The sequence below is a fragment of the Microtus oregoni genome, unplaced genomic scaffold, assembly GCF_018167655.1.
Source record: "Microtus oregoni isolate MIOR12 unplaced genomic scaffold, Mior012 000000F_ref0000247, whole genome shotgun sequence".
Classification (NCBI taxonomy): Eukaryota; Metazoa; Chordata; class Mammalia; order Rodentia; family Cricetidae; genus Microtus; species Microtus oregoni.
In genome coordinates, this window is record NW_024543059.1 from 19,872,818 (window position 1) to 19,882,196 (window position 9,379).

The 9,379-nt window shown below is 42.2% G+C and overlaps 1 pseudogene; it reads left to right on the top strand.

Moving 5' to 3' along the window:
* Positions 1-5,677: 5,677 nt before the first annotated feature.
* On the top strand, positions 5,678-6,442 carry LOC121447500 (annotated as a pseudogene).
* The last annotated feature ends 2,937 nt before the right edge of the window (positions 6,443-9,379 follow it).

The window sequence follows — 9,379 nt, forward strand, 5'->3', positions numbered from 1 at the left end:
GCAATATATTCTATTGTCTTTGCCTTTTGTTGCCTCTCAGCGGTTGAAAGTAATTCCCTATTGCTGAAGACACCACACACTTCGGAGACAGGACTCAAAATTTCTGAGCTACATCTAACCTGAAAGCTTCTTCCTAAGATCTAGCTTTCATGGTCTAGAAGGTGATATTCAAGCTGCCAATCCCAAGGGAGGGAAGCAATCCACAGTCCTGTCCAGTTGTGATGCCTATGAATCATAACAGTAATCAGCATGGCAAGAAATTCCTAAAGGCACAGCGGGGGTGTTCATAGCTTGATGGCTACCAATCAGACTTAAGGCCTGCTCAACAGGAGACAAAGGATGCCTGGTACTGGAAACCAGGCCAACGACTCAGGCCTGGTGAGGTCATGTATTTTCGTGCAGAACCTTCTATTGCCACTTGACTGATCAATGTAATTTCTAACAACTTTCTAAAACTTATTCTTAATGGTTTACAAATGAAAAGATGAATTCCTCGCCAATTCACTCTGTGAGCTCATTGTTGCCTAATAGTAAAGCCCAAAAAATGATATCACAAGACAATAATAAAAGGACAGATCACTATTTCTCAAGAACATGGTTGGAAAAAAAATTCCCACCAAACAGACTCCAGTAGATCCCGTCAAAATATTAAAGGGAGCCTGTGGTGGCTCTGCTTGGTTGCCAACGTGACTACATCTGGAATTAACTAAAACACACACACACACACACACACACAATATCAGGCATACCTGTATACCTGTGAGATAGTTTTGTTTAATTTGAAGTAGAAAGATCCACTTCCTATTGAGATTTGTGAGGTGGGAAAAAACACAATTCACCTAGATCTTTTGATGTGGAGAGACCCACCTTAAATCTGGGCACACCTGCTGCTGGCAGCCAATAAAAGGATACGGAAGAAGGGAGCTTTGCTCTTTACCTACTTGTTCTTTTTTTTTTTTCCTTTTTTTTTATTGAGAAAAGGAAAAAAAACAAAAACAAATTTCCTCCTCCTCCCAGCCTCCCATTTCCCTCCCCCTCCTCCCACCCTTCTCCCCCTCCTCCTACCCTTCTCCCCCTCCCCCCACTCCTCTCCCCCTCCCTCTCCAGCCCAAAGAGCAGTCAGGGTTCCCTGCCCTGTGGTAAGTCCTAGGTCCTTCCCCCTCCGTCCATTTCTAGGAAGGTGAACATCCAAACTGGCTAGGCTCCCACAAAGCCAGCACATTACGTAGGTTCAAAACCCCGTGCCATTGTCCTTGGGTTCTCATCAGCCCTCATTGTTCGCCATGCTCAGAGAGTCCAGTTTTATCCCATGCTTTTTCAGTCACAGTCCAGCTGGCCTTGGTGAACTCCCAATAGATCAGCTCCACTGTCTCAGTGGGTGGGTGCTCCCCTCGTGGTCCCGACTTCTTTGCTCATGTTCTCCCTCCTTCTGCTCCTCATTGGGACCTTGGGAGCTCAGTCCAGTGCTCCAGTGTGGGTCTCTGTCTCTGTCTCTGTCTCCATCCATCACCCGATGAAGGTTCTATGATGATATGCAAGATATTCGTCAGTATTGCTATAGGATAGGGTCATTTCAGGTTCCCTATCCTCAGCTGCCCAAGGAACTAACTGGGGACCTCGGCTTGGGCATCTGGGAGCCACTCTAGGTTCAAGTCTCTTGCCAACCCTAAGGTGGCTCCCTTAACTAAGAATTGTGCTTCCGTGCTCCCCTATCCAACCTTCCTTATCCCAATCCTCCTTTTTCCCCAAGTTCCCCCCATTCTCCCCTTCTCCCTTTTCTCTCCCCATCTCCCCTTACCCCCATCCCACCCCACCCCCAAGATCTCAATTTTCTCCCCGGCAATTTTGTCTACTTCCCATAGCCAAGAGGACAACTATATGCTTTTCCTTTGGTTCAAGTTCTTACTTAGCTTCTTTGGATCACCAATTGTAGACTCCGTGACCCTTGTTTATGGCTAGAAACCAATTATGAGTGAGTACATCCCATATTCATCTTTTTGGGTCTGGGTTACCTCACTCAGGATAGTGTTTTCTATTTCCATCCATTTGCATGCAAAATTCGAGAAGTCATTGTTTTTTACCGCAGCATAGTACTCTAATGTGCAGATATTCCATACTTTCTTCATCCATTCTTCCATTGAAGGGCATCTAGGTTGTTTCCAGGTTCTGGCTATTACAAATAATACTGCTATGAACATAGTTGAACAAATGCTCTTGTCATATGATAGGGCATCACTTGGGTATATTCCCAGGAGTGGTATTGCTGGGTCCAGGGGTAAGTTGATCCCGAATTTCCTGAGAAACCGAAACACCGATTTCCAAAGTGGTTGCACAAGATTGCATTCCCACCAGCAATGGATGAGGGTTCCCCTTCCTCCACAGCCTCTCCAGCAAAGGCTATCATTGGAGTTTTTTATTTTAGCCATTCTGACAGGTGTAAGATGATATCTCAAAGTTGTTTTGATTTGCATTTCCCTGATTGCTAAGGAGGTTGAGCATGACCTTAAGTGTCTTTTGGCCATTTGAACTTCCTCTGCTGAGAATTCTCTGTTCAGTTCAGTGCCCCATTTTTTAATTGGGTTAATTAGCATTTTAAAGTCTAGTTTCCTGAGTTCTCTATATATTTTGGAGATCAGACCTTTGTCTGTTGCGGGGTTGGTGAAGATCTTCTCCCAGTCAGTAGGTTGCCTTTTTGTCTTGGTGACAGTGTCCTTTGCTTTACAGAAGCTTCTCAGTTTTAGTAGGTCCCATTTATTCAATGTTGCCCTTAAAGTCTGTGCTGTTGGGGTTACACATAGGAAGCGATCTCCTGTGCCCATCTCCTGTAGGGTACTTCCCACTTTCTCTTCTATCAGGTTCAATCAACCTACCTACTTGTTCTTGCTTCACTAGCAAATCTAGTCCTTAGCTGGCATTAGAGCCTACTTCTTTGCGATTCCAGTGTGTAACTTGTGCAGTGAACAACTACTGGATTTTTGGACCTTTCTTTGGGAGCAGTCATTGTTGGATTAGCTGAACCACAGCATGTAAGTTAAGTTATCCTAATAAATACTTTTTCTCTATGCAGAGATTCATTCTGTCAGTTCTATTACTCTGGAGAGCCCTGATGAACACAGGGCCATTTCCAGCAGATCACACAGATCTTCTCCCACAAGCCCTCTCACTGCCCATCCCTTTGTACCCACTGCCAACTGCTTCAGGCATTCCCCGGGAGCCTTCTGGCCAGGCTATGCCAGACAGGGAAGCAAGTAGGTGGTGGTAAAACCTCCACTCTCCATCTTTTCCTTCAAATTCAATCCTCCAGTTTCATCCCCAGCTCTACAGTAGAACCCCCAGCTGTGGCTCCTCCTACCTCTTAACTCCCAGTCTCAGAAGACTAAGTAGATTTTGGTGGTATATCCTGCTTTCTTCCATGCTGTGGACCCTCTCAGCATTCCCTCCATCCCTAAGTGTCAGGACTCAATACCTAGAAATGGCTACATCTGGCAGGATCTCAGAAACATTTCCTATCTGAAAACCCACAGCCACCAAAGTCTCCTGGGAACCAGAAAGGGTAACAGACAGCAAGGAACAGAACGCCCACTCAACAAACAAAGACAACACCAGATATCAGTACCTGGAATTAAAATCTTCTCAAACTTAGATGCCTAAAAGCCAGTATAAAAACATAACCAATAACATCCAGGCCAATATGTCTCCACTAAAGGCCAGCAACCCTACCATGGTAGGTTCAAAGAAATGCAACAGAGCTGACGCACAAAACACGGACTCCAAAATAGCTTTGAATGAACATGTCAGAGGGCCTTACAGAGGACACGAATCTCTTAAAGAAATCTACGAAAATATAAGTAACAGTGAAAAGAAATGAAGAAAGCAGTTCAAGACCTGAAAGTGGAAATAGAATCAATAAAGAAAACTCAAACTGAGGTGTGGTAATATGGGGCGGCAGGGCTGCGTCCCCCACACCCGGCCACCCACATGGCTAGCTTATGCTCCGAAATAACAACACACAAACTGTATTCTTTTAATCACTGCTTGGCCCATTCTCTTCTAGGCTAATTCTCACATATTAATTTAGCCCATTCTCTATCATCTGTGTGTAGCACCCCAAGGTGCGCTTACCGGGGAGATTCTAGCCTAGTCCATCCTGGGTCCGAGCTTCATCACGTGTGTCTGCCAGGGAGCAGGGCATGGCGTCTCTGCTGAGGCGTCTGCTCCAGAGAGCAGAGCTGTCGAGACTCTGACCTCACTTCCTCTTCCTCCCAGCATTTTGTTCTGTTTACTCCTCCCACCTATCCTCTAACCAATAAAATGGGCCAGGGCAGTTCCTTTATTAGCCAATGACCTTCCTCCATCACTGAGGGAACACAGGAACTGATAGATTTAGGAGCTTGAAAGGGAAACTCAGAAAGCCTCACCAACAGAAGGCAAAGGATGAAAGAGAGTATCACGATGCTGAAGACGAGATAGAAGAAATAGGATCATCCCTCAAACTCTAAAAGATCCTGGCACAAAACATTCAGTGAAACTGGGATACTATGAAAAGACCAAATCTAAGAATAATAGGAATAGAAGAAGAAAAAAAAACCCAGTTCAAAGGCACAGAAAATATTTTCAACAAAATCACAGAAGAAAATTTCCTCAACATAAAGGAGATATCCATCAAGGCACAAGAAGCATATAGAACATCAAATAGACTGGATCAGAAAAGATGTTCCTCTCAGCATATAATAACCAAGACACTAAACTTACAGAACAAAGAATATTAAAAGCTGCAAGGGAAAAAAACCAAATAACATAAATTCAAGCCTATTAGAATAAGACCTGACTCTACAATTGAGACTCTAAAAGCCAGAAAGGCTGGGAAAGATGTTCTACAAACTCCAAAAGAACCACAGATGCCAACCCAGACTACTATGCCCAGCAAAATTTTCAATCACAATAGATGGAAAAAAAAAAGATATTCTATGATAAATCCAAATTTAAGCTGTATCTCTCTATAAATAGAGCCCTAAAGCAGGTGCTGGAAGGAAAAACTCCAACCCCAACCTGAAGAGGTTAACCACACCCAAGAAAACACAAGGAATAAATAATCCCAGATGAGCAAAAAGGGGGGGGGAGGAAAGTAGAACTACACACCATAATAACAAAATAATAGGGTTCAACAAAACACTATTCATTGATATCTTTCAATATCGATGGTCTGAATTCTCTCATAAAAGGGATAGATTAATAGAATGGATTTGAAAACATGGTCCAGCCTTCTTCTGCACCCAAGAAATACACCTTAACGTCAGGATAGACATCAGCTCAAGGTAAAAGGATGGAAAAATTATTCCAGACAAAAGGGCCTGAGAAGCAAGCTGATAGAGCCCTTTTTAATATCTGACAAAACAGACGTCAAAGCAAAACCAATCAAAAGGAGTAGCCAAGGTCACTCATCAAAGGGGAAATCCATCAAGAGAGGGCATTGCAATCCTTAACATCTATGCACTAATACAACGGCCCCCAAGTTCCTAAAAGAAACTGTTCAAATCACATATTATCCCTCACGCAGTAACAGTGGAAGACCTCAGTGCCCTACTCTTGCCAATGGACAGGTCATCTAGACAAAAGCTAAACAAAGAAACTCTGGAGCTAACTTACTTAATAAGCCAAATGGACTCAACAGGTATTTATGAAACATTTCAGCCAAACCAAAAGAATACACCTTTTTCCAAAATTGAAACTTTCTCCAAAATTGACCATATACTCAAGACACAAGGCAAGTTTCAACAGAAAATATAAGAAAATTGAAATAACTCCATGCATCCTATTAGACCATCATGGATTAGAGCTGTATGTATATCGACAACAGAAACAACAGAATGCAGTGGTTCCTTTCCTGGGACAATATGTTCTAGAGAATGTCAGAATTTGGGAATTTGGTGCTGACTATGGCCAGAGAGTGAAGGAGGGTACCATTGTTAAAACAGTAGTTTATGGTAACGTTGCCTAATATTTTGGGAAAAGAAGATGGGCACACTTACCAGTAGACAGTATATGTAAAATCATCTATAAATGCGGATATACCAACATACTTGAAGGAAGTCCAGTTTAAATTACATGCAAGCTGTGGTAATCCTTTAAGAGTCATTAATAATCTTCCTATAAAATTACTGAAATAGGATGGGGTGAATTTGAAATAATCATCAAAGTATTTTTCATGGACCCCAATAAAAGACTAATAAAAGATATCTTTTACCAAGGCTGTTTCAGCCTGACAAAGCAATGTTAGAGAAAAAGAGTGTTTTCAGAGTTGTGTGGAGAAATGCTATTTCAAGACCCAACTACAATGGTGTAAGGAAAACTTTCTTGTTCACTAACAGTGGGAGCCTATGAGCACAAAACAGAATTTGCAGAACTTAAAGTGAAACAAAGGGAAAAACTGGTATCTGCCTAGAGAAAGCAGGGAAAAAGGGAGGGAGAAATGCTTTGAACCTGAAGAACCTAAGAAAAGGTTAGAAGCAAGTCTTGAAATTAAGTTTTTTTAAAAACAAACTTAGAAAAGATGCAGAAGATGATCAGAGGAAAGACTTACAAAGAGTTAGCAGGAAGTTAACCTGAAGGCAGGGTGGACTCTACTGGAGGAGGGACTTGGATGCTGGGGTATCTCTTGGAGAAAATGCAATTGCTGACCTTGCTTCTCAGCAGTGAGATCAAAGTACACTCGGCTTAACCAGCCTTCCCTGGGAAATACATCTGTGTACTGACTTGATGCTGTGTAGCATTCCATGATGGAAAGGACGTTTTAAAAAGTGTTTTCTTAATCGGAATATATGTTATATGTGTTGTTCATTTTTCTTTAGGAAGGCACCAAAATTTGTTACAAAGTCTAAGTTGTACTAATTCTATACTTCTCTACTGGCTAGAAATAGTGATTAGTATGTGCATTTATGCTTCAAGTTCTTATCAGCCACAATTCTTCTTTTGAATATGACATGCCTGGTAAGTATACAATAAATACAATTTGCTGTTCAAAAAAGAAGAAAGTAGAAGAAGGAGGGGGAAGAAGAAGAGGAGGAGGAGAAGGAAGAGAATGAGGAGGAGGAAAGGAGGAGGAGGCAAAGAAAATTCTAAGGACTGGTAATTCAACCAGCACATTTATTGTATCAGATGAATATACAAAAATCAATGCTGTCTCTCTAGTTTTTGGGATAAGAAGGTTAAAAAAGCCAACAGTAGGAAAATATCTGCAATCAAATATTTGATGAGTCTTAGATTTTATGTATACAGATCATCCTTTGTCTTTCACATGCGGATGTGTGCGGGTGTGGGGCTTGTGTGATGTGTGTGAGTACATGTTAGTTTATGCACATGGGGAGCCTTATGTGGAGGTCTGAGGACAAGCTCAGGTGCAGTTCCTTGATGCTGTTCAGCGCTGCATACACCAGGATAACTAACCTGGACCTTCAGGGATCCTCCTGTCTCCAGTACCTGTCTCAGAGACTGATCACACCCCTCTTACCTCCATCAGAACAGCGTGTACTAGGACAGATACACAGGGCCACACTCAGCATTGGGTGAGTTCTGAAGATTCAAACTCAGGTCCTCATGGTTGCGTAGCCAGTACTTTACTTACTGAGCCATCCCCTCAGCTGTCCGAACAGATGATTTGTAGAGATGCTACAATGTGCCGAAGACAAGAAAGCACATGAGAAGAGCCAGGACTCCTACATGCTCTGGAAAACTAACACTAATTTTGAATGTTAATTAATTTTAATTAATTAAACTTTGCAAAGCAGGGTAGTGGTTTCTTAAAAGCTTTAGCACCTATTCTTTTATCTAGCCAATCCTATGTATTTACCCAGGAGGAAAATATGCTATCAGATGAGAGTTTTACATGTGTGTTCATAGCTGTAGCCCATCGATTGATGAATAGATACGGAAAAGATAACGTAAAAGGAGAGATAATTCATGCAACATGAGTCAATCTTGAAAACATTCTGTCAAGTGAAAGAGACTAGTCTCTGAGGACCCCATGCTGTTTAATTCCAATTACAGGAAGTGTCCAGAAAAGACAAACCAACAGAAAGCAAATTAGTGGCTGCCAAAGAATATGCGACAGGAGTGGATAATGAGGAACGATGACTAATGGGCAGAAGGTTCTTTAAAAGTGATGGAAATAGTCTAAAGTTAAATGATGGTCATAATCGCGTAATTTTATAAGTACGCTTAAAACTCCATGCAGTTCTACGCTTTAAAAATGTCTGGGGCTTTATAGTATGCAAATTATACGTCAACAAAGCTGTTCACGTTTTTTTTTTTTTTTGAAAGATCCTATAAAGATAATTCGGCGTCTGCTAATTAAAGAAGTTTTCTGTTTACTTTCTCCTTTCATCTTTTATCTTCTTACCATTTCCACCTCGCTATGAGTCTGCCGCACCAGTGCAATCCCTCCCATCCTGTGATTTTCTAATCATGCAATACTAATATTTTTTTTATTGTTAGTAGTATGTGGGGCTAGGGATATAGCTCACGTGGTGGAGTGCTTGACCGACTTGTGCACAGTCCTACACGCTGACAGCAGACACGGTGACCCAAGTCTGTAACCCCAGCGGTTGGAGCTAGAGGCCGGAGAATCAGGTGTTGTAGGAGTTCTCAACCACAAAGCTCATTTGTAGCCAGCTTGGGCTACATGAGGCCTTGTCTCAAAAAACTAACATGAAAATATACATGTGTGTATTTTTAAAATAAAAATGAGTGAAATTTGTCAAATGACAAATCAGTGCTCTCTTGTCCTTCAGGAGCTGTCGTCCCACTCTCGGGATGTAGCTATTGCCCATGGTTTCCTAGGGACTTTTCAGACCTCACTTGTGTGTTCCCAGCCTGTGGCCTGAGCTCTGCGTTCACACACACACACACACACACACACACACACACACACACACACACACACACAGGACTGCCCACTGTTCTACTGTTCTACCCGTGCCTGACCTACAGAGTGCTGCGTTTGGGAGCTATTTCCATGTTTGCACATATGGGCCAATCAAACCGACTGAACAGTGTAGCATCTGTTGATATTTCTGCCATTTTCATATTTATATTTAGGCTGTCTCCACACACTTATGGTTTCAGTGCATGTTTTACTATTATGAATCATATCAAATAAACATCTCCACATAGTGGTTGACTAGGAAGTCAGGGGTGAAAAGTTATATGATATTTGGATGTTGATAAATGTGACCAGGTAGCCCAACAGACTGTAGCTCACCTCCTCCGGGGACCCAAGAACGAGTATATATTTCAGAACGTCTTTTGTACTAAACTAAGTTGTAACCCTCTCTTAGATCACAGGCTTGAGCACAGCCAGGCTTGGCTCAGGTTTAAGTAATGT